The 25614-nt window shown below is 46.0% G+C and overlaps 1 protein-coding gene across 4 annotated transcripts in view; it reads right to left on the bottom strand.

Moving 5' to 3' along the window:
* si:dkey-246g23.2 (solute carrier family 66 member 2) overlaps positions 1–25614 on the bottom strand; it is a 94286-nt gene that overhangs the window by 53369 nt on the left and 15303 nt on the right. The gene's annotated exons all lie outside the window — the stretch shown is intronic.

Raw genomic sequence — 25614 nt, 5'->3', positions numbered from 1 at the left:
GAGAGGGGGGAATAAAATGAGCTGACATCAGCTGAATGGGATTGATAGTTAAATAAGAGCCCATTTGTTAGTGAGCCGACGACTGTGACATTCCATTTAGGAAGTGGTTGTGTTCCGCGTATTGTCATTAGGTTCTGCGTTCTGAGCGCCTGCACACAACAGCACCTGCCAGGGGTAACAGTGGCAACGGTGGGACACACCTGTCAGGAACACAGACCGCTACACACCATCGCCGGGCCCACGGCATTGTGGAAGAGGCAGAGTGAGACGTCTCATAGCGAGCACCGAGCAGCGTGCATGATTAATGATTAAGCTCCTACAGATCCAACACAGAGATAGGATCTGGGGGGGAGGGCAGGATGGATGATCAGAACAGAGGGGGACAGGACGCATACACTCGCTTATGACAGCACGCACACGCATACACACGCACACACAGTGTCGCGTCCGTCCTTGCAGTGAGGGCCAGGGCCCACCACCGGTGCAGTGCCCTAGCGGTCACAGCATATGAATAATATCTGTAGAGCCAGACGCTGACACTGATATCATCTGAACAGGGCCTAGCAGAGACGCCTTACTCAAAAAATAATCCTCAGAGGACTTCATTTTCACCTACAGAAAAATCTGATTTTACACTCCCCCCCCCCCCTCCCTCTGTTCTAGTGTGCTGGAAGCTTCAGGGGAGAGCTCTGCCCTTTGTCAGGAACATGAAAGCTTCTCTCCCTTTTAAATAAGACGGGCTAAGCACTACTGGCATTACTACAGCTTGCCCTGTTTTTCAAACTGCGGTCTCTTTTGCCCAAATACAATATAGCTCCCTCTATCTATTCACTCCTCTCTCTCTCTCCATCTCTCCTTTTAAAAGCCTGATAGTTTTATTTGCACTCTCAAAAAACACCTACAGCAAATTGTCAAGTGAAACATAATGAAGAAACATAACCAATGAATCTGAATCACATCTAAAAGAACAAATCAGTAAATGTCCCTCTCATCTCCCCCTTTCAACCTCTCCTGTCATCCCCCTTTTCTCTCTCTGCCATCCAGGCTGCTACAGCATCAGAGGCAGGCCGGCCTTCCCAGTGAGATCCCTGGCATTGTGCTTAGCTTAGCCAGTCTGGAGAGGAGAGCAGACTTGTTGACAAGCCGCACTTCAAAAGACCCACACAAGAAGGTGCCGTACTGAGGAGGAAAAGTGGGGAGGTGAGGTGCTTCATTTTTCAATAGCCCTTCAAAGATCAAACATTTCAATTACTAAAACAGCAACAAAAAAAAGTGCTCAATGAAAATTCTTCAAACATCTTGACAGTGTCGGTAATCCTGGGCAAACAGGTTTACAGCGGAGTCCACCACAACAGCTGCCAGTGTTAGCAGTGTTACAGCGCCCCATCAAGCTTGTCCATCTCAGCCCACAACAAGGAAAAGGAGAGGGAAAGAAATAGACCCATTTCACTCGAGGCATTTCATGTCATGCAGAGTACAGAGATATCAAGAGGAAGATAGCTAGTGAGAGGCCCAGAATATCCAAACTCATCATCCAGAGAGCCAACTTTGAGCCTCCCAGCCAGAGGAGACCCAGCTCGTGATGGGTCTACTCCATCACAGCCCACCCCATGCTCCAAATCTCACCCCAGGCCCCATGCCCCAGTTCCAAGGGGGCCCCAGTTCCAGATGCCATCCCTGCACTGCTGTCCTCCTGCAGGGTCACCAGGGCCAACCCAGCCACGCTCTCTGTCTGTCTTCTGAGCCCATGACTCTGGGACAGGTCAACCATCGGCACAGAGATACTGCCATTTCAGCTCATAGTACGCCCATGAGTATCGATTGTTCAAAGGGCGGTTGGATCCAGTTAGGTTGGATCCAAGATAATAAAAGCATTCAATCAGATCTGCCAGACAAGCCAAGAGAAAAACAGGAAGCAGGCGTACATAGTCAGCGTGGTCTGCACATATTTTACTCAGCATCACTCGGACTGTGACTAATAAAGCACCTCTCAATTAGAAATCCTAACAACATGGCACCTATGGCCAAGTGCCATGGGCTATGGGCAGAGATCTGGCTGTCAGAGGGGAAGCCTGCAGGATATGCTGACGTTTGGGGAGCACAGGATTTAACGAAGGCAGCATACAGAGGGCCTGGTTTCCTCAGTCAGCAGTGGGACTGATTGGCCTCTCATTAGGAAACACTAGACCACTGTCCTGTCTCATATTACACAAGTAGGTATGTTACTGCACATACTCAACATGGAAACAAAACATCCAATATGTTTCCTCTTCAAGCTTCACCTCTTTCACGTCATACTTTACATAGGAACACTGCAGAGCCCAAAAAGTCATACAAATCTTGCCCCTAGTCAAAAAGTAGGATTGTTGTATTCATCAAGTTGAATTTGAACGAACGTGACAGGGGGTTTCGATTACAGCTGTATTACAGCATCTGAGACTGACTGGGTACCAGACAGACTGACATGGACATGACTGCTGATCAGGGAGCAGTAATGTGTGTCTGAAAGTGGCTCTACTCAAATTCTACCGGAGAAAGAAAATGTACTGTACCCTTCTCATAAGCTCTTTGAATATTCTGAACAAGGACAAAGACCGTGCCGATATAACTATGTCATTAAGCTTACATTCAATTAAGCAGCTCTAAGTACACCGATTTAAAGTGGAATTAAAATACAATTTCTAAATCATTTAGCCATTCAGGCATATCCATATTTGCATTTTTCTATATATAGTAGATGACTGCAGTACTATTCTATTGTCTTGTGGCTCTGCTGCCATGTCCTATGGCTCTGACCTGGGTCAGCCACACATCAACCCCTGCCTGTGTTCAATTAACATTTATTAAAATAAATAATGAGGACTGATTTGCATTATATGTCATTATAATATTCATACACATAGTAGTACACAATTTTATCCTGGAAGATCATTTCACAGGCAGCAAAAACCAAGGCAATCACATCCCTGAAAACTCACTAAAGCAGGTCATGTTAGGTGGGCCTTTTCAAGGTACCTTCCATAATAATCTAAAAGAATAAACAAAACTTGACAGTCAGGCAGAAGACTTGAGTTTAAAGTGTGGGTAACTCAAACTTTTCCAAGACATCAAATGTCCCATTGACGTCACCTCTATGACAAGTTATTTACTTAAAGGGACACATTTACACATACTTCCAAGTTAGGATTTGTCCTCGACTCCTTTTCTGAGGTAGCCTACAAGACAGACACTGACCCCTAACGTATTACAATAACACATGTTTATATTCTGTCAGAGCAGCAGAGATAGACTAGTCTATTTAACAATGTTGATTGCAATGACCTCCTTGGCCAAACAGGATAGAACTGATCAATCAATCATCCAGCATCTCCCAGAACACATTATGGTAAAGGCCCATGAAGCTGTCTGACGACACCCAGAACACATCCTGGTAAAGGCCCGTGCGGCTCTCTGACGCCACACAGAACACATCCTGGTAAAGGCCCGTGCAGCTTTCTGACGCCACCCAGAACACATCCTGGTAAAGGCCTGTGCAGCTGTCTGACGCCACCCAGAACACATCCTGGTAAAGGCCTGTGCAGCTGTCTGACGCCACACAGAACACATCCTGGTAAAGGCCTGTGCAGCTGTCTGACGCCACACAGAACACATCCTGATAAAGGCCTGTGCAGCTGTCTGACGCCACACAGAACACATCCTGGTAAAGGCCTGTGCAGCTGTCTGACGCCACCCAGAACACATCCTGGTAAAGGCCTGTGCAGCTGTCTGACGCCACACAGAACACATCCTGGTAAAGGCCTGTGCAGCTGTCTGACGCCACACAGAACACATCCTGGTAAAGGCCTGTGCAGCTGTCTGACGCCACCCAGAACACATCCTGGTAAAGGCCTGTGCAGCTGTCTGACGCCACACAGAACACATCCTGGTAAAGGCCTGTGCAGCTGTCTGACGCCACCCAGAACACATCCTGGTAAAGGCCTGTGCAACTCTCTGACGCCACACAGAACACATCCTGGTAAAGGCCTGTGCAACTCTCTGACGCCACACAGAACACATCCTGGTAAAGGCCTGTGCAGCTGTCTGACGCCACACAGAACACATCCTGGTAAAGGCCTGTGCAACTCTCTGACGCCACCCAGAACACATTCTGGTAAAGGCCTGTGCAGCTCTCTGACGCCACACAGAGTGAAAAAATATAGACTGCGGAAGGCAGGTCAATGGACATCCTATCTAAATAATTACTTTTTAATGGAGGCCGGATGGTAATTAGACAGGGGTCAGACTGGGTGATGCGGTAATCACACCCCGAGAACGCCTGCCACCGTGGTAACGTTCTGACAGAGCAGCAGCTGGAATGTGCCTTCGGAAAAGTATTCAGATCCCTTGAAATGTTCCACATTTTATTGTGTTACAGACTTATTCTAAAATGGATTAAATAAAAAAACTATCCTCATCAATCTACACACAATACCTCATAAAGGCAAAGTTAAAACAGGATTTTAGAAACAGAAATACCTTATTTACATAAGTATTCAGACCCTTTGGTATGACACTCGAAATTGAGCTCAGGTGCATCCTGTTTCCATTTATCATCCTTGAGATGTTTCTACAACTTGATTGGAGTCCACCTGTGGTAAATTCAATTGATTGGACATGATTTGGAAAGGTCCACACCTGTCTATATAAGGTCCCACAGTTGACAGTGTATGTCAGAGCAAACACCAAGCCATGAGGTCGAAGGAATTTGAAGAACACATGAAGAAGTTTGGAACCACCAAGACTCTTCCTAGAGCTGGCTGCCCTTCCAAACTGGGCAATCTGGGGAGAAGGGCCTCGGTCAGGGAGGTGACAAAGAACCCAATGGTCAATCTGACATCTCCACAGAGGAACACTGGAGCTCTGGGAGAACCTTCCAGAATGACAACCATCTCTGCAGCATTCCACCAATCAGGCCTTTATGATAGAGTGGCCAGATGGAAGCCAATCCTCAGTAAAAGGCACATTACAGCCGCTTGGAGTTTGCCAAAGGCACCTAAAGGACTCTCGGACCATGAGAAATGGTCTGCTGAAACCAATATTGAAATCTCTGGGCTGAATGCCAAGCGTCTCGTCTGGAACAAACCTGGCACCATCCCTACAGTGAAGCACGGTGGTGGCAGCATCATGTTGTGGGGATGTTTTTCAGTGGCAGGGACTGGGAGACAAGTCAGGATCAAGGCAAAGATGAACGGAGCAAAGTACAGACAGATCCTTGATGAAAACCCGCTCCAGAGCGCTCAGGACCTCAGACTAGGGCAAAGGTTCACCCTTCCAACAGGATAACGAAACTAAGCACACAGCCAAGACAACTTCAAGAGTGGCTTCAGGACAAGTCTCAATGTCCCTTAGTGGCCAAACCAGAGCCCAGACTTGAACCTGATCGAACATCTCTGGAGAGACCTGAAAATAGTTGTGCAGCGACGCTCCCCATTCAACCTGACAGAGCTTGACCAGATCCAGAGCTTGAGAAGATCTGCAAAGAAAGTGAGAAACTCCCCAAACAGGTGTGCCAAGCTTGTAGCGTCATACCTAAGAAGAGTTGAGGCTGTATTTGCTGCCAAAAGGTGCTTCAACAAAGTACTGAGTAAAGCGTCTGAATACTTATGTAAATGTATTATTTAGCAACATTTTCAAAAAAAATGTTTTTCCTTTGTCATTATGGGGTACTGTGTGTAGATTGATTAGGGAAAATTGTTTATCCATTTTAGAATAAGGCTGTAACATAACAAAATTAGAAAAAGTCAAGGGGTCTGAATACTTTCCAAATGCACCGTGTAGAACAGTCCCTATTATAGAGTTGTCAGGTCATTACATGTTCTAAAGTCTTCATATTGGAAAGCATAAAGTAAACATTATCACAACAATCCTTTAATGGTATTTGTACACATATTCATGGCATAGACTTGGTTCAAGACAGACATACAAAAACAGAGGATAAGGTCTTTCCTCAACAACAGCCTCTGACCACTGTCTAGCTGTCCAGTCACGAGCCAAATGAAAAAAAACACCACCAGGCATAGTCAAGGTGACATTGTCCTTTCTATATCTTTGACAAGAAAAGAGCATTGTCTGGAAAGTGGTCTGATAGAAAGATTCAATTGTCTGACCAGTAATACCTAAACTCACCCCCCTCAGCCTTTTCTCAGATTATCTATTATTTACACCGGTCTTATCTGACCAGGAAGTCTTCTATTGATAATGTGTCTGTTGGGTAGCAGATAATTCACAGGCGTCATATCGAGCAGGACCTGCTAGTCCCTCTGTGCATTTTCCCTTATCAGGACCCTCCTCACTGCGCCAGCTGCTCACCAGGTGATCACTATCACACAAGTCACCTTCACATGGATTAAGTGTGTGTGTGTGTGTGTGTGTATGTATATACACACCAGCAATAAGAATTTACCAAACCTTGTCTACTAGGCTATTTGTTGACTGTCATGCCTACCTCTTAGAATGCTAAAAACGTACAGAGCAGTACACTACACGCTTGACCACCCTCCTTCACCAGGTCAATCCTCTGTGTTCAACCACTCCTCTCTCCTATCCTGTTGTCATCCTCTAAACATGCAGCTGGCCTGCCTACCCTGGCTGATGTTCAAATAAAACGTACCTCAAGAGTGCAGTGTGTAACATGCCGCATCACCTCACATTCTCCTCTCCTACCTCTCCGCATCACCTCACACTATCCTCTCCTACCTCCACACACTGCTATTACAATCGATCTGCCCTGCGCCTACATAACAGCCTTCCCTCTAACAACTTCTACAAGAGCACAGCAAGATTACAGTTGTTCGCGCATCATCCATTTGTGAGTTTTACCTGAACTCTCCTGCCATACAGGGAATGATGAGTCATTAAACTCTATTCTGGTTTCCACATTGTTCCTGATTGTGTGCTATTACAGTGAAGTGTCCTGGGGGGACAAAGGGAGCATGGGCTGTAATGTCACCGTGACCTTATGCTCAGGAGAAACATGAAGGAAAAGTCACCATTTTATCCTTACCTACACCATGTCTTTCTGGAGAAGTAAACAAATCATTCCTAGCCCTGAGGGGAAAACAGATATATATTTTTTTTTCAACATTGGTTTGAGGGCAAATGGGTAGCTGGGGAGTCAGTAATGACTTAGTATGGGTAGAATCAGGACAAGACAAGGACAGAGCCAATAAAGGGCTTTTATCTCTAGTTCTCTGAGCTAAATGGAAGTTACACAGCAGGATTAAGACTGCAGGATGATGAGAGCGCGAGAGACAGAGCGAGCGTGCGACAGAGTGCGAGCGACAGACAGAGCACGAACGACAGACAGAGCGCACGAGTGACAGACAGAGCGCACGAGCGACAGACAGAGTGAGAAAAAAGCAGTTCTGATAAGAGTTACATAAGAACAATGCAAGCCAGACAGTGAGAGTGGCATGGCTTCAAGGGCAAAGCATAACAGCAACACACGCACTGCAGCAGGGTTTCCTACCGCAGCATGCAGATGACACCAGCCAGGCTCCAGACTCTAATCTATACAATGCCAAGCTACACACCTGACTGGGACCCATTTAGGGCCAACTAACTACCTTATAAACTAATTTATGTCTCAAGCTCTGTCAGATTGGATGGGGAGCGTTGCTGCACAGCTATTTTCAGGTCTCTACAGAGATGTTCGATTGGGTTCAAGTCCAGGCTCTGGCCAGGCCACTAAAGGATATTCAGAGACTTGTCCCAAAGCCACTCCTGCATGGTCTTGGCTGTGCGCTTAGGGTCGTCATCCTGTTGGAAGGTGAACATTCCCCCAGTCTGAGGTCCTGAGCACTTTGGAGCAGGTTTTCATCAAGGATCTCTCTGTACATTGCTCCATTCATCTTTCCCTCAGTCCTGACTAGTCTCCCAGTCCCTGCAGCTGAAAAACATCCCCACAGCATGATTCTGCTTCACCATAGGGATGGTGGCAGGTTTCCTCCAGACGTGATGCTTGGCATTCGGGCCAAAGAGTTCAATATTGGTTTCATCAGACCAGAGAATCTTGTTTCTCATGGTCTGAGAGTCCTTTAGGTGCCTTTTGGTAAACTCCAAGCAGGCCGAGGAGTCAACACTACCATAAAGACCTGATTGGTGGAGTGCTACAGAGATGGTTGTCCTTCTCCCATCTCCACAGAGGAACTCTGGAGCTCTGTCAGTGACCATCAGGTTCTTGGTCACCTCCCTGACCAAGGCTCTTCTCTCCTGATTGCTCAGTTTGGCAGGTGGAAGAGTCTTAGCGGATCCAAACTTCTTCCTGTGTTCTTGGGGACAATCAATGCTGCAGACATTTTTTTGTACCCTTCCCTAGATCTGTGCCTCGACACAATCCTGTCTCGGAGCTCTACGGACAATTCCTTTGACCTCATGGCTTGGTTGTTGCTCAGACATGCACTGAACTGTGGGACCTTATTTAGACAGGTGTGTGCCTTTCCAAATCATGTCCAATCAATTGAATTTACCACAGGTGGACTCCAATCAAGTTGTAAAAACATCTCAAGGATGATCAATGGAAACAGGATGCACCTGAACTCAACTTCGAGTGTCATAGCAAAGGGTCTCAATACTTATGGAAATAAGGTATGTCTTTTTTATACATTTGAAATAAAACTATTTTCCCTTTGTCATCATGGGGTATTGTGTGTAGATTGATGAGGGGGGGAAAAATAATTCAATCAATTTTAGAATAAGGCTGTAAAGTAACAAAATGTGGAAAAAGTGAAGTGGTTTGAATACTTTCCAAATGCAGTGTAGTAACAATGCAAAATGACTAGTTGATTTGGGAAAGAGGGATGGCTAGAGGGGGAATGAGTAAAAGCAACATCAAAGATTAAGGGAGAGAAATAAAGTATAAGTGACATTATATTAGACGGGGAACGAGACAAGTGTGGAGGTATGCCAACTACTCTGATCTTGCTTCAATGTCAGTCTAAAATGGACAATTAAATAAAGAGGAAATAAACAAAAATATAAATGTACCATGTAACAATTTAAAAGATTTTACAGAGTTACAGTTCATATTAGGAAATCAGTCAATTGAAATAAATGAATTAGGCCCTAATCTATGGATTTCACATGACTGGCAATACAGATATGCATCTGAGAGTCAGAATGGGTCACAGATAGGTCCCGTGTGGCTCAGTTGGTATACAAACGTTTGTGGGTTCAATTCCCACAGTGGACCAGTACGAAAAAAGTATGGAACTGGATAAGAGCGTCTGCTAAATTACAAAAAAAGTAGGGAACCAGTCAGTATCTGGGGCTCAGGATCTTGCCACAGTATCTATGTTCATTCAAATTGCAATTGTGTTTGTTGTCCATAGCTTGTGCCTGCCCATACCATAAACCAATTGCCACCATGGGGCACTCTGTTCACAAAGTTGACATCAGCAAACCACTCGCCCACATGACGCCATTCCCGCTGTCTGCCAAACTGGGATTCCTCCGTTAAGAGCACACTTCTCCAGCGTGCCAGTGGCCATCAAAGGTGAGCATTTGCCCACTGAAGTCAGTTACGATGCCGAACTGCAGTCAGGTCAAGACTCTGGTGAGAGCTTCCCTGCGATGGTTTCTGCCAACAAAAATGATGTGATTGTGCAAACCCACAGTTTAATCGGTTGGCTGGTCTCAGACGATACTGCAGGTGAAGAAAACGTATGAGGTCCTGGGCTGGTGTGGTTACACGGGGTCTGCAGTTGTGAGGAAGGTTGGACATACTGACAAATTCTCTAAAACAACGAAGGTGGCTTATGTTAGAGAAATTAACATTAAATTATCTGGCAACAGCTCTGGTGGACATTCCTGCAGTCAGCATGCCACAATTACAAACTCCCTTAAAACATCTGTGGAATTGTGTTGTGTGACGAAACTGCACATTTTAGAGTGGCCTTTTATTGTCCTCAGGACAAGGTGCACCTGTGTAATGATCATGCTGTTTAATCAGCTTCTTGATATGCTACACCTGTCAGGTGGATGGATTATCTTGGCAAAGGAGAAATGCTCAGTAACAGAGATGTAAACAAATGTGTGCACAAAATTTGAGACAAATAAGCTTTTTTATTTCAGCTGATGAAACATGGGACCAACACTTTACACGTTGCGTTTATATTTCTGTTCAGTATATATTCCGGTCAGACGGTGGGGAAGTGGGGGTTACAGCTGTTAGGCCTCCTTTACTCCCTCCCTCCCTCCCTCCCTCCCGGGGCAACAACAGAGCATCATGGAGCAATGAGACAGCAAGGACATGGTGGTGGATGATGGGGGGGGGGGGGGGCAGGGCATTCTCTGACAATGGCTTGGGACGATCACATCACCAACGAAGACATATTGAGGACAGTGCGGCCAGTTTTTTCTGGTGGATGTGGACATACAGTGGGGAGAACAAGTATTTGATAACCTGCAAAATCGGCAGTGTTTCCTACTTACAAAGCATGTAGAGGTCTGTAATTATTATCATAGGTACACTTCAACTGTGAGAGACGGGAAAAAATCCAGAAAATCACATTGTATGATTTCTAAGTATGATTTCTTTTTCTGGATTTTTGATTCCGCCTCTCACAGTTGAAGTGTACCTATGATAAAAATTACAGACCTCTTCATGCTTTGTAAGTAGGAAAACATGCAAAATCGGCAGTGTATCAAATACTTGTTCTCCCCACTATATCCTTTACCATTCCCCTGCATGGCAAATCATAAGCGGTTGCCTCAATCTTGTCAGCCTTTCTGTCTGAATCTCTAGAACTCCACCAAACTGTACATTTGTCATGCCATACAGTGTCTTTTTCACTACTCTGTCTCTTTACTTCCCTCTGGCATTTTCCCTCCTCGCTCCATTAACAGGGGTTGCACAGCATAGACAATAGATGCTTCCTTTTATGTCCGAACAGGTTTTTGAAGTTCTCTGCATTCCCTGTTCAGTCTGTCAGTTCTGGCAAATATTACTCTTACTTTGATCTGAAACAGCATTCTGAGATAGGGGTCAGAGTTCGGCCAATTGATGCGTCAAGTGTGTGTGTGTTGGATCCTTCCTGCCAATAGAGCTAATTAATAGGAGCTTGTCAGGGTCAAGGGGCTGGAGGCACCACACTATTCTGCCTAATCACACCCTTACTGGGTATCAGCGCCAATGCAAGGTTAGAGCAGCCCACTGTAAAATGCCAGACTGGCGTTACACTAAACCGGACCTGATATTTCTGGGACACAGACTCTGGAAGGTGTTGTGTTTCTTAGAGTGAGAGGTTTGTATGGAGGGCTGTTCTCAGTGAGCCCAGTGTGAGACAAGGTGGAGTAGACGGGAGACGTTCAACGCCTCAGGGAGAGCCCTTGGCACAAACAGGGTTGGACATTTTTCAGCCCATCTTGCGTCACAACCAAAACCCACAAAAACAGTCACCAGACATCTTGCATCCACGCGCACGAACCCACCCGTGCGCGCACACACACACACAAACCCACACGTGCACACACACACACACACAAACCCACCCGTGCGCGCACACACACACAAACCCACCCGTGCGCGCACACACACACAAACCCACCCGTGCGCGCACACACAAACAAACCCACCCGTGCGCACACACACAAACAAACCCACACGTGCACGCACACACACAAACAAACCCACACGTGCACACACAAACAAACCCACACGTGCACGCACGCACACACACGAACAAACCCACACGTGCACGCACACACACACACGAACAAACCCACACGTGCACGCACACACACAAACAAACCCACACGTGCACGCACACACACAAACAAACCCACAAGTGCACGCACACACACAAACAAACCCACACGTGCACGCACACACACAAACAAACCCACACACACAAACAAACCCACACGTGCACGCACACACACGAACCCTCACAGTATCACTATTCTTTTAGCAGACATATCACAGCTGTTATACAGTACAGAGGCAAACACCATACAGAGATTGGCTTTTATGTGCCATCTAATGAAATAGGGGAGATCTGGCTGCAGGTGTAGTCTAATGCAAGGGTGTCAAACTCATTCAGCTGGTTTTTGTTTTTTCCTTTCAATCAAGACAAATCAGGTGAGGGGAGTTCCTTACTAATTAGTGACCTTAATTAATCAATCAAGTACAAGGGAGGAGCGAAAATCAAAGTTTATTGTTATAGCAGGTGCAGCGAAATGTTTATGTAGAATGTCTCACAAATACAATTTTCACAAAAAATATTTTTTATCGAAACAAGGAATAACAATCAAAAGTAGATAGAGTGAGCATGTATGAGAATCCAGAATATAAATATGTGGTGTGTATAGACAGTATATAACTGATATGTACAGAAGCAGGTATATTAGGATGAGCTGTGTTGAGAATACAGTATATACATACAGTGAGTAAACAGTAGATAAACAGAATATGAGGTGACCAGCGTTCAATGACTATATACATTGAGCGTATAAAACATTAGGAACACCTGCTCTTTCCGAGACATACTGACCAGGTGAAAGCTATGATCCCTTGATGTCACTTGTTAAATCCACTTCAATCAGTGTAGATGAAGGGGAGGAGGACAGGTTAAAGAAGTATTTATAAGCCTTGAGACATGGATTGTGTGTGCGCCATTCAAAATATTTAAGTGCCTTTGAACAGGGTATAGTAGTAGGTGCCAAGCGCACTGGTTTGAGTGTTAACTGCAACGCTGCTGGGTTTTTCATGCTCAACAGTTTCCTGTGTGTTTCAAGAATGGTCCACCACCCAAAGGACATCAAGCCAACTTGACAACTGTGGGAAGCATTGGCGTCAACATGGGCCAGCATCCCTGTGTAACACTTTGACACATTGTAGAGTCTATGCCCCAACTAATTGAGGCTTCTGAGGGCAAAAGGGGGTGCAGCTCAATATTAGGAAGGTGTTCCTAATGTTTGTGTACTCAGTGTACATGGGGCTTAGTCTCAAGGTGCAGGGCTGAGTCCCAGGCAGGTAGCCGGCTAGTGATGGCTGTTCAACAGTCGGATGGCCTGGTGATAGACCATGCAATACTTTTGGGTAAACTGTGGTCAATAGGACTGGGATTGAATGCCTGTCGTTGGTTTCCTGGCACCACTCCGTCAGGGCTCTAACCTGCCATGACTCGGAATTCCTTGAAGATCGGCGGTTGGCGACCACTGGTCCAGGGTGTCGGCAAGATAGAGGTGATATGGTCCTGAACTAGCCACTCAAAGCACTTCGTGATGACCGAGATGAGTGCTATGGGGCGATAGTCATTTAGTTCAGTTACCTTCGCTTGCTTTGGGACAGGAACAATGATGGACATCTTGAATCAGGTGGGGACAGCAGACTGGGATAGAGAGAGGTTGAATATGTCCGTGAACATTCCAGCCAGCTGGTCTGCGCATGCTCTGAGGACACGGCTTGGGATGCCGTCCAGGAAAGCAGCCTCGTGAGGGTTAACACGCTTGAAACGTCTACTCACATTGACTACAGAGAATGGGAGCCCACAGTCCTTATAAGCATAAACTCTGTTTTCCTCAATGCAGGCAAAGAAGGTGTTAAGCTTGTGCATCTCTCTGTTTTTTAAAGTTGGAAATGAGTATTTCCAGTTTCAAATCTGTGGAAGATTTGAGAAAATGGTAGCGAGAGGAGAACAGCGAGCAGTGTGGTGTGCGGCAGTAGGATGATCTCGGCAGGTGTTCAGGGGCTCCCTGTGTGCAATGTGTGATGAGGTTATTTTAAATGAGGCAGCCATAGAGGTGAGGGTTCAGCCTGAGACATACACTAGCAACTTCCTAGGATCAGAACAGGAAAAAAATAGAAATACTCCATTACTTCAAGAACAGAACTTGTGGTTTGACACAAGGCGAGCAGTCTTAGCCGCTGAACACCATATTATATTTGACATTTTTGACAGACTAAAGTTTGGCTCAACACTGACCCTGGTTGAACTGTCAGCCATGCTTTGCCTCATTTACTCGTCTGTTTCAGCTGGTAGAGGAACAGGCCTCTCATAAAATAAATTGAACACTCAATTATAAACGTGACCTGTGGAATGCACATGGAATTTAGACTTGGGAGTACTAGTGCCAGTCATAATACATGAAATGGCTTGTGGTTACATCTGTACATTGTTGTTTCAAGTCCAGTGCTCTCAGGCTATTACATTTGTATAATTTCTGTGGCATGCATCACAAGCAAAACCATTAGCACAGGAAAATCTGATTAGGCTAGCTTGAGGAATTTATTTCTTAATACACCCCTTCAAATTAGTCTATTCGGCTATTTCAGCCACACCAGTTGCCGACAGGTAGGGTTGCAAAGGGTCGGAAACTTTCCAGTAAATTTCCGGAATTTTCCATGGGAAGTTAAGCCAGGTAATTTAGGTAATTCTGCTTAAATTCATCAAAGAAGTTAGCTTATAACAGTGAACCTTTTTTGTGGGATACACAAGGCAATTCTAGGTCTTGTGGCATATTTTGGTTAAACTATCCCCAATTCAATGGAATTGCAACCCTCTGCATGCATAGTGCATTCTTCCATGACAGTTGATTCTCAAGATCTTGCACACTAACGAGATGCTATTGAGCCCACACTACTACACTGTCTGAGCCAAGAACTACATGCTTTCTGGTAAGTTTTGATTACAATACTGGGTGGGGTGAATATATTTTATATGACATACATTATTTTTTGTTAACTAGTAAATAGTAGCCTACAGCAAAGTGTGTTTAAATCATTTCTAACTTGTTAACAATTTCTGCTAGTTAGTTTTTGCTACCATGTGGGTTTTAGCTTGCTTGAGCCTACTAACTGAGGAGTGTTAATTCACCTGTTTCCATACATGTTTCATTTAAAAACATTTATCTTACCAAGGAGTTGTTAAACTCTATAACTATTTTTCTATACTTGGAATTGTATTTGATTTTTTTAAACTAGTTTTTTCTAATCTTTACAGGATAATCTGATGTGTGGAGACATTTCGCTGCTGCTAATGTAGAAGGAAAAGCTGTGTACATTTGCAAATACTGTGCCAAATCATATGAGAAGAATGCAACAAAGCAGATCATGCGGAATCATCTGGCCAAGTAGATAAAGTTCCCTCAGCGCTCACAACAAGCAACCTGACAAAAGTCCCTCTACTTCGATTCGAGGTGAAAATGATGAAGCAGACACCTTATCGATTGCAACATCCCATGGTCCTCCTGGAATCAGAAGTGTTTTTGACTCAATGGAGGAACGTAGTCAGAGAAATGCTGATGAATGTCTTGCTCGGCTGTGTATGCAACTGGTTCACCTCTGATGCTCACAGACAATATATAATGGAAGAGATTTCTGAATGTTCTTCGCCCAGCCTACACCCCTCCAACCAAACATGCTTTATCTACTCATTTGCTGGATGCAGAGTTTAACTGAGTTCAAGTGAAGGTCAAGCAAATCATAGAGAAAGCAGACTGTATTGCAATCATCTCTGATGGGTGGTCAAATGTTCGTGGGCAAGGAATAATTAACTACATCATCTCCACCCCTCAACAAGTATTCTACAAGAGCACAGACACAAGGGACAACAGACACACCGGTCTCGACATTGCAGATGAGCTGAAGGCAGTTATCAATGACCTTGGACCACAGAAGGTATTTGCACTGGTGACAGACAATGCTGCAAACATGAAGGCTGCTTGGTCTAAAGTGGAGGAGTTCAACCCTCACATCACACCCAATGGCTGTGCTGCTCATGCATTGAATCTGCTCCTCAAGGACATCATGGCACTGAAAACAATAGATACACTCTATAAGAGAGCCAAGGAAATGATTAGGTATATGAAGGGTCAACAAGTTATAGCAGCAATCTACCTCACCAAGCAAAGTGAGAAGAATGAGAGCATCACATTGAAGCTGCCCAGCAACACTCGTTGCGGTGGTGTTGTCGTCATGTTTGACAGTCTCCTGGAGGGGAAGGAGTCTCTCCAAGAAATGGCCATATCACAGTCTGATGATATGGACAGCCCCATCAAGAGGATCCTCCTGGATGATGTATTTTGGGAGAGAGTGGTAAGCAGCCTAAAACCTATAGCAGTAGCCATTGCACGGATTGAGGGAGACATGCCATCCTGTCTGATTTTCAGACTCTGCGTGCAGATGTAAGAGAAGAAATCTGTACTGCCCTGCCCACTTCACTGTTGCTCCAAGCAGAGGAAACTGCAGTTCTGAAATATATCAAAAATCATAAAGACTTCTGCCTGAAGCCCATACACGCCGCAGCGTACATGTTGGACCCCAAGTATGCTGGCAAGAGAATCCTGTCTGGTGCAGAGATCAACAAGGTCTATGGTGTCATCACTACCGTGTCTCACCACCTTGGCTTGGATGAGGGCAAGGTTCTTGGCAGTCTGGTGAAGTACACATCCAAGCAAGGGCTTTGGGATGGAGATGCAATATGGCAGTCGTGCCAACATATCTCATCAGCCACCTGGTGGAAGGGACAATGTGGATCTGAGGCTCTTTCCCCTGTTGCCTCCATCATCCTCCAAATCCCACCAACATCAGCCACCTCAGAGCGCAACTGGTCCTTGTTTGGGAACACACACACCAAAGCACGCAACAGGCTGACCAATACAAGGGTTTTAAATTTGGTGGCCATCAGGACATATTTGAGACTTTTTGAGCCTGACAACGAGCCATCCTCAACAAGGTTTGAAAGTGACAGTGAAGATGAGGTCTCAGTCTGATGTTCAAGAGGTGGACATTGAGGAGGTCCAGGGAGAACACATCGAAACTTGAGAGGAAGACAATCAAAGCTTTAGTTTCTGGACTATAATTTTACAGATGTATGTTGAAAATATGTTTGGGAGATGCGATGGATAATTGGGGATCATTCAATATTCCCTTTTGTTGTTCAGTGAAATCATCCTATGTGAAGAGTCAACTAATTTAATTAAAGTTCAATTCGTAACTAAATTGTTTTTGAATTATTCTATTGGAAGGATTTCCTAATTTGCAAATATGTCTACTTATAATAAGGTAAAAGGTTTACGTTTCTGACTCCATATGATATGGTAACTATATCATACGCAAAAAACATCTACAGTTCAATGGTATTAATATTAATTTGCATTAATTTCCGTTTATTCCCATATATTCCCGTTAATTCCGACGGAAAGTTCCCACCTCTAAATATTCCCCAAAATTTGCAACCCTACCAACAGGTGTATAAAATCAAGCACACAGCCATGCAATCTCCATAGACAAACATTGGCAGTAGAATGGCCCGTACTGAAGAGCTCAGTGCCTTTCAAAGTGGCACCGTCATAGGATGGCACCTTTCCAACAACTCAGTTCGTCAAATTTCTGCCCTTCTAGAGCATCCCCGGTCAACTGTAAGTGCTGTTATTGTGAAGTGGAAACATCTAGGCGCAACCACTCCTCAGCTGTGAAGTGGTAGGTCACACAAGCTTACAGAACGGGACAGCCGAGTGCTGAAGCGCGTAACATAACAATCGTCTGCCTCTGGAAGCAACGTCAGTGCAAGACCTGTTCGTTGGGAGTTTCATGAAATGGGTTTCCACGGCCGAGCAGCCGCACAGAAGCCTAAGATCACCATGCGCAATGCCAAGCGTCGGCTGGAGTGGTGTAAAGCTCGCCACCATTTTACTCTGAATCCCGCTTCACCATCTGGCAGTCCGACGGACAAATCTGGGTTTTGCGGATGCCAGGAGAACACTACCTGCCCCAATGAATAGTGCCAACTGTAAATGCTACAGCATTCAATGACATTCTAGACAATTCTGTGCTTCCAACTTTGTGACAACAGTTTGGGGAAGACCCTTTCCTGTTTTAGCATGACAATCCCCCTGTGCATAAAGCGAGGTCCATACAGAAATGGTTTGTCGATATCTGTGTGGAAGAACTTGACTGGCCTGCACAGAGCCCTGACTTCAACCCCATCGAACACCTTTGGGATGAATTGGAACGCCAACTGCGAACCAGGCCTAATTGCCCAACATCCGTGCCCGACCTCACTAATACTCTTGTGGCTGAATGGAAGCCTTCCCAGAAGAGTGGGGGCTGTTATAGCAGCAAAGGGGGGACCAACTCCATATTGATGCCCATGATTTTGGAATGAGATGTTTGACGATGTAGTGTATATGGCCCTGGGCTTAGCTATACCACAGCCTCTGCCATAGAAACAAACGGAGCATGGCTTTGTGTCCAAGGTTACACCTTCGCAATGCAAAAAAACCCACCAGTCTGTAGCGAAAACCGTAAAAAAATATATATGATTTTACCGGAGCTCCACACAAATTAACCATCATGAGTAAGGAACTCAATATTTCAAGTGAAATTTCTATTTTTTTAAACTTTATATTCATAATCTCCAACATATGTGAAAATAGCGAGTTTGTCTTGAAGTCAAAAAAATTGATAAGTGTTTCCAATGACATAAACCAATTGGTAGACAATTAGTAGGCAACGCCTACTCATAATTGGTTAAAATCACGATGCACACCGAGGAGGTCATTGGAAACACTTATCCTCCTCCATCTTTTTTCCACAGAACATAGAAACGTGCCATTTTCAGATATGTTGGGGTGGTGCTGGAGATGATGAATATGAAGTTCAAAAATGTAGAAATTTCCCTTTAAAATAAACCCTGTTAAATCTATAAAAAACATTTGCCAGAGAAAATAGATGATTTGCAGAATGGATGAGATGGAGGTCATTACCACTCAATAAATTAATAGGGACATTTTAGACATGCTGCAGAATTTTCTATCCCATCAAGGTGTGCCAAGGTTAAAAAAAGGTTGGGAACCACTGCTCTAGGGAGCCAATTTCATCAACCTGTCTGTCACACCTGTACCTTGTCATCCTCTGACGCACAGGAAGCAAGAGGGGGGGAAGACAAGAGAGATTAATTAAGGCCTCAATGACTGGAGATAAGAGGGAAGGCAGGGGGAAATTGGGACAGTGGTGGAAAGAGAAAAGTGTCTGCTAAGAGGGGATTGAGATATACTGTAGTTAACAGGGAGCTCTAGCCTTGCAGCCCATCTATAGACAGCCCTCTGGGAGCAAACAAAACATATAGAGTCTCTGTCTGCTCTGGATTGACAGTACTGTCAGAGTCATGGGAGAACTAGTGATCAATGGTGTTGGTGCAATAAGTCCTGTTTTCCCATCTTACACTACTGTGTGTGTGTGTCTGTGTGTGGGTGGGGGGGAAGAACCAGGACACTTAGGTCAAAGATGAGCTCATGAATAAATAAATTGGCCACAAATAAGCAACGTATTCTGACAGGCCCATAGTGCAGCAACTGTCAATATGTATTGGTGACAGGAGGCACCGTGATTTGGAATTCTGCACAATGTCAATACGGTGCGACATTATTAAAGGCGCCACAAAAATGTCGATGAAAAACATCCCAACAAAATAAAGTACAAACACCGGGGTCACGCGAAGATACTTTCTACACTGTCTAACTACAAGTCAGTCTGCTGCGTAGGCTATCTGCTGTGTTTCTTGCCCTTTTTAATAATTCATATGACCCTGTGGGAGTAGCCACTGGCAGAAGTCTGACTCGACCTTTCCCAGAAGAGGACTGAGCACTCGGAGTTCTCCATGTTTAAGAGGCCCAGGCATATCACCAACACCTAACCAGAAACAGAGCTTATGCAAACATTCCCATGGGGATTATTTTAAAACATGCACACAGTCAGAGCCATGGACAAACGCACAACATAACAATTAAGTTAACTTCAGCAAAACCAACTCTGAAGACCAACAAAACTGAAGTGTTGGCTACTGATTACATTTAGCTTATGTAACCAACTGTACTCTACTCACACACACCCTAGCTTCATTTGACTTATCTAGGCTTTAAATTACACACACTGTACACCTCTGTGTAAATAGTAATAAACGCTCAGCCTGTGCTGAGAGCGGTCACACCAGATTCACCTTGCTGCAATGCTGCAGATAACGCTGCCTGAGCTGCAGACAGACTGGCAGTCCCAGTCCAGACCGCAGTAGAGTAGACCCTACATACACTGAGCAGCACAGCAAAACTCATCCAAAACAAACAGACCACTCCACTAAGGCACCTGGCATAAGTACTCACTGTACACAGTCATCACTCCTCAAGGAAGCCTACCTCTGAGTCAACAACACAGCCGCTGTCCATTCCCTCACTTTCTACACAGTGACAGGTAGTGTATGACAAAGAGATATGAACAGACAGGATGGTGGGTGCAGCTGTGACCAGTAGATGGCTGTTAATTCATTAGTACATACAGGTAAAATAAAGGATACAACATATATACAAAGCAGGTGCTTCAACATAGGTGTGGTTCCTGAGTTAATTAAGCAGTTAACATCCCATCATGCTTAGGGTCACGCAAAAGTTGGCATTAATAAAAACTGAACTTGACGTGAGAATGTGCTTGTCCTCCCGCAAACTTTAGACCATGTGTACGCAGTTTCTAGTGGTTGAATGTAAAGGTTGTCGTAGTCGTTCTCCTCCTCAGATGAGGATCGGACCAAGATGCGGATTGGTAAGTATTCATGATTTAATGGCAAACCAACAAAACACTACAAATTAACAAAACAACAAACGTGACTAACCTGCAACAGTCCTGTGTGGCCCAAACGCTAACACAGGAAACAAACACCCACAAAACACCAGTGAAACCCTGGCTGCCTTAGTATGACTCTCAATCAGAGACAAACGATACACACCTGTCTCTAATTGAGAATCATACCAGGCCGAACACAAAACCCCACATAGAAATAGAAAACATAGACTGCCCACCCAACACTCACGCCCTGACCAATAAAGACATATAAAACAAGAGAAAACAGGTCAGGAACATGACATAACCCCCCCCTTAAGGTGCGAACTCCGGGCGCACCAGCACAAAGTCTAGGGGAGGGTCTGGGTGGGCATCTGACCACGGTGGTGGCTCAGGCTCTGGGCGAAGTCCCCACCCCACCATAGTCACTCCCCGCTTCCGTATCCCCCTCCCAATGACCACCCTCCAACTCAACCCACCTAAATGAAGGGCCAGCACCGGGATAAGGGGCAGCAGCTCCGGACTGAGTGGCAGCTCATGACTGGAGGGCAGCTCATGACTGGAGGGCAGCTCATGACTGGAGGGCAGCTCATGACTGGAGGGCAGCTCATGACTGGAGGGCAGCTCCTGACTGGAGGGCAGCTCCTGACTGGCGGGCGTCTCTGGCAGCTCCTGACCGGCGGGCGTCTCTGGCAGCTCCTGACCGGCGGGCGTCTCTGGCAGCTCCTGACCGGCGGGCGTCTCTGGCAGCTCCTGACCGGCGGGCGTCTCTGGCAGCTCCTGACCGGCGGGCGTCTCTGGCAGCTCCTGACCGGCGGGCGTCTCTGGCAGCTCCTGACCGGCGGGCGTCTCTGGCAGCTCCTGACCGGCGGGCGTCTCTGGCAGCTCCTGACCGGCGGGCGTCTCTGGCAGCTCCTGACTGGCGGGCGTCTCTGGCAGCTCCTGACTGGCGGGCGTCTCTGGCAGCTCCTGACTGGCGGGCGTCTCTGGCAGCTCCTGACTGACGGACGGCTCTAGCGGCTCCTGACTGACGGACGGCTCTACTGGCTCGGGACAGACGGGCGGCTCTACTGGCTCGTGGCAGACGGATGGCTCAGATGGCGCTGGGCAGACGGATGGCTCAGACGGCGCTGGGCAGACGGATGGCTCAGACGGCGCTGGGCAGACGGATGGCTCAGACGGCGCTGGGCAGACGGATGGCTCAGACGGCGCTGGGCAGACGGATGGCTCAGACGGCGCTGGGCAGACGGATGGCTCAGACGGCGCTGGGCAGACGGATGGCTCAGACGGCGCTGGGCAGACGGATGGCTCAGACGGCGCTGGGCAGACGGATGGCTCAGACGGCGCTGGGAAGACGGATGGCTCAGACGGCGCTGGGCAGACGGATGGCTCAGACGGCGCTGGGCAGACGGATGGCTCAGACGGCGCTGGGCAGACGGATGGCTCAGACGGCGCTGGGCAGACGGATGGCTCAGACGGCGCTGGGCAGACGGGAAGTTCAGGCGCCGCTGGGCAGACGGGCAGTTCAGGCACCGCTGGGCAGACGGGCAGTTCAGGCGCCGCTGGGCAGACGGCAGACTCTGGCCGGCTGAGACGCACTATAGGCCTGATGCGTGGTGCCGGAACTGGAGGTTACGGGGGTGAGGGCACGCACCTCAGGGCGAGTGCGGGGAGGAGGAACAGGGCTCTGGTGATGCACTGGAAGCCTGGTGTGTGGTGTAGGCACTGGTGGTACTGAGCTGGGGTGGGAAGGTGGCGCCGGATATACCGGACCGTGAAGGAGGACACGTGCTCTTGAGCACCGAGCCTCCCCAACCCTACCAGGTTGAATGGTCCCCGTAGCCCTGCCAGTGCGGCGAGGTGGAATAGCCCGCACTGGGCTATGCAGGCGAACCGGGGACACCACCTGTAAGGCTGGTGCCATGTACGCCGGCCCGAGGAGACGTACTGGAGGCCAGATACGTTGGGCCGGCTTCATGACATCCGGCTCGATGCCCAACCTAGCCCTCCCAGTGCGGCAAGGTGGAATAGCCCGCACTGGGCTAAGCACGCGTACTGGGGACACCGTGCGCTTTACCGCATAACACGGTGTCTGACCAGTACGACGCCCTCTCACTCCACGGTAAGCCCGGGGAGTTGGCTCAGGTAACCAACCCGGCTTCGCCACACTCCCCTTTAGACCCCTCCCAAGAAATTTTTGGGTGAGCCTCTCGGGCTTCCAGCCTCTCTTACGTGCTGCCTCCTCATACCAGCGCTCCTGGGCTGTGGCTGCCTCCTTCTCCTCCCGAGAGCGGCGATTCTCTCCCACCTTAGCCCAGGGTCCTTCTCCGTTGAATATTTGCTCCCATGTCCATTCCTCTTCTCTCCATTGCTTTTGTTCTTGCCGTCTTTCTCCAATCCGCTTGGTCCTGGTTTGGTGGGTGTTTCTGTAAAGGTTGTCGTAGTCGTTCTCCTCCCCAGACGAGGAGGAGCATGGATCGGACCAAGATGCGGATTGGTAAGTATTCATGATTTAATGGCAAACCAACAAAACACTACAAATTAACAAAACAACAAACGTGACTAACCTGCAACAGTACTGTGTGGCCCAAACGCTAACACAGGAAACAAACACCCACAAAACACCAGTGAAACCCTGGCTGCCTTAGTATTTATTTATTTTTTTTATTTTTTTTATTTAACCTTTATTTAACCAGGTAGGCAAATTGAGAACACGTTCTCATTTACAATTGCGACCTGGCCAAGATAAAGCAATGACTCTCAATCAGAGACAAATGATACACACCTGTCTCTAATTGAGAATCATACCAGGCCGAACACAAAACCCCACATAGAAATAGAAAACATAGACTGCCCACCCAACACTCACGCCCTGACCAATAAAGACATATAAAACAAGAGAAAACAGGTCAGGAACGTGACTTTGAAGTATTGAATTGCAAGACAAACGTAGCGTAGTAGCCTTGTGCAAATGGGGAATATATGATGACACTATTATTCATAACAAAAAAAACAGGTAGCTAAATATAATAACAAGATGCAATCGTTTGCTGTTAGTGAGAAGAGCGAAAATCGATTTATAACACATAACCAATGCAGAATAAATTCCTCATCTTTTCTGGCCATGGTGAGTTCATATTCCCTAAGTAGCCATACAACACCCATACGCATCTGTCATTTAATTGGACCTATTAAACAGGTTATTATAATTTCAGTTTTTGCTCTATGCATCCGAAAAGGAGAGCGGTTTATAACATGCAGTATAATTTAACAGGTGAACAGACAGATGCGCATGGGTTGATATTTTGCATGGAAGTGCGTTACAACTGTAAGTAGGCCTACTGTAATCCAAGTAGACAATGTTTCAGAATTCACGGGCAGTGCCGTATATTTAGGTTTGGGAAAAAGTAAATGTAAAACATTATTGATTCAATCGATCTGTTTACAGGTCCACAACAATTTATAATTGTTTTTGTCTTTCAGAAACAGTCAGATAGAGCAAATGTAACTGCAAAAGAAAACTTTCTGCCAACACCTCCAAAGACATTTGTTCAAGTTTGCAATTGCCATTTCCTTTAGATACTGTCTTGGCCTAATTCCAATATTTCCAAAGTATACAGCAAATAAGGGCGTTATTTGTATCTGTATTTATTATGGATCCCCACTAGCTGCCAAGGCAGCAGCTACTCTCCCTGGGGTCCAGTTAATACTTTTTATTTATTTATTTAACTTGCCAAGTCAGTTAAGAACAAATTCTAATTTACAATGATGGCCTATATTGGCAGTTATACAATTTTAAAAACATCACAATACATTCACAACATATTAAGTGTGTGCCCTCAGGGCCCTACTCTACAACACAAAATCCATGTGCCTATGTTTATAAGGTGTATTTTTTATCCGTTTTTTTTTATCTAATTTTACTGCTTGCATGAGTTACTTGATGTGGAATAGAGTTCAATGTAGTCATGGCTCCATGTAGTACTGTGCACCTCCCACAGTCTGTTCAGGACTTGGGGACTGTGACGAGACCTCTGGTGGCATGTCTTGTGGGGTATGCGTGGATGTCCACGCTGTCCGCCAGTAGTTCAGACAGCTCGGTGCATTCAACATGTCAATACCTCAAACAAATACAAGTAGTGATGAAGGCAATCTCTCCTCCACTTTGAGCCAGGAGAGATTGACATGCATATTATTAATGTTAGCTCTGTGTACATCCAAGGGCCAGTCGTACAACCCTGTTCTGAGCAAATTGCAATTTTCCTTTGTTCCTCTTTGTGGCACCTGACCACACGACTGAACAGTAGTCCAGGTGCGACAAAACTAGGGCCTGTAGGACCTGCCTTGTTGATAGTGCTGTTAAGAATGCAGTGCACGCTTTATTATGGACAAACTTCTCCCCATCCTAGCTACTGTTGTATCAATATGTTTGGACCATGACAGTTCACAATCCAGGGTTACTCCAAGCAGTTTAGCCACTTCAACTTGCTCAATTTCCACATAATTTATTACAGGATTTAGTTAAGGTTTAGTGAATGATTTGTCCCAAATACAAAGCCTTTATTTATTTTTTTAATATTTAGGACCAACTTATTCCTTGCCAGACATTCTGAAACTAACTGCAGATCTTTGTTAAGTGTTGCAGTCATTTCAGTTGTTGTAGTAGCTGACGTGTAGTGTTGAGTCACCCTCATACATAGACAAACTGGCTTTACTCAAAGCCAGTGGCATGTCATTAGCTATAATTTTTTTTTAATAATAATAAAAATGGGCCTAGACACCTGCCCTGGGGAATTCCTGATTCTACTTGGATTTTGTTGGAGGCTTACATTAAAGAACATATAAGCGTGCTGAAAGTTTGTTGTTTACTGTAAAATAGCATTGTATCTGGTCAAACAAAATTTTATCCAAAAGTTTACTAAGGGTTGGTAACAGGATGATTGGTCGGCTATTTAAGCCAGTAAAGGGAGGCTTTACTATTCTTAGGTCAGATATACTTGGATGTGTAGTGTCAGCGTTTGTTT

This window comes from Salvelinus fontinalis, chromosome 9 (assembly GCF_029448725.1).
Source record: "Salvelinus fontinalis isolate EN_2023a chromosome 9, ASM2944872v1, whole genome shotgun sequence".
NCBI lineage: Eukaryota > Metazoa > Chordata > Actinopteri > Salmoniformes > Salmonidae > Salvelinus > Salvelinus fontinalis.
The sequence above is the reverse complement of the archived record's forward strand: the minus strand, read 5'-3'. Positions and strand labels throughout refer to the sequence as shown.